General features: G+C 38.8%; 1 pseudogene; it reads left to right on the top strand.

The window, feature by feature from the left end:
* LOC124889380 lies at positions 1-566 on the top strand (annotated as a pseudogene).
* Positions 567-1,202: the final 636 nt, after the last annotated feature.

Here is a 1,202-nt window from a genome sequence, read left to right as displayed (position 1 = left end):
ATGGATCAACTCATGTTTCTACTCTATTTCATTATGAGGATGTATCACATCAGGATCCGTTGCTCAAACCGAATCACGACAACATTATGGAGGTTCCTGGATTATGTGAAATAATAGTAGTACCAAAGACAACACCTTTTATCAAAAATGGAAAATTGTCTATGGAAATTTCATGCGGTCAGAAATTAATATAGACATAAAGGGCTTCAATAGGAAAGTCATTTTGATCCAAGCCATTCTTTGTGTCAAATAAAGACAAAAAAGGATATGCGAGTGACCTAGCATGACAAAGCACTCTCCGAGGGCATAGAATGTCACATTTTTTGGTGAGAATATCCACAGTAATGTCTCTCTTAGATTCTTCACTCGAAATAAAGGAAAGGTCAATTCAATTCTTGATAGAAACAGAATTTTGCGAATTCTCCCCCGAACTGGAAGATCATTTCGAGATTTTCAAACATATTCTAGGGTTCAATGTTACTATTGTAACTTCGGTCAACAAACAAGATGAGACTTTACCACTGTGGAGTGGCTTTTTGCAAAAAGATAAGGGGAAAACTCAGTAATATGTCGGAGAAGCGAAATATACGAGATCACAAATGCAAATTGCTCGTGGCTAGGCTAAATATGAATTGAGAAAATTTTTTTATAAAGACCTTTGTAAAATATCCCGATCTTCCTATTGATATGCGAGACAAACATTATTAGTTGTTGTCCAAGTTGCCAACAAATAGTGCCTTTGTACGAGTCAGAAATCGATGTATTTACACCGGTCTCCCTCGCTCCGTATATGAGTTCTTCCAAATTTCTCGTATCCTTTTTCGTGGATTAGCATCTCGAGGTCCTTTGATGGGCATACAGAAATAATCTTGGTAGCAGCCACCAAACCAATAGAACATGGGTTAGCTCCGCAGCAGGTCTACAAGCAAGGTAAGTAGGTCCATTACCAGCTGTCTCCGGATCGAAAAGACCTAACAGACTAATCCCTTATCTAGGATTGTAGATGCTAATGGGGCAGGAATCGAAGTAGGGGACCCCTCTACCACCTGTGTCTATCTCCTTTCAAGTATGCTCCCCAGACATAGAATACGTACAGGGTAGTACTCTTAGAAAGATAGAATATCACCACGTAAACATAACATTACATTAAGTTACAAATGTAACTCCCGAAGGATCGACCACTACTCTAAATATAGTATGGC

The sequence above is a fragment of the Capsicum annuum genome, chromosome 12, assembly GCF_002878395.1.
Source record: "Capsicum annuum cultivar UCD-10X-F1 chromosome 12, UCD10Xv1.1, whole genome shotgun sequence".
NCBI lineage: Eukaryota > Viridiplantae > Streptophyta > Magnoliopsida > Solanales > Solanaceae > Capsicum > Capsicum annuum.
Note: the sequence above shows the minus strand (reverse complement) of the source record. Positions and strands in the feature narration are given on the sequence as shown.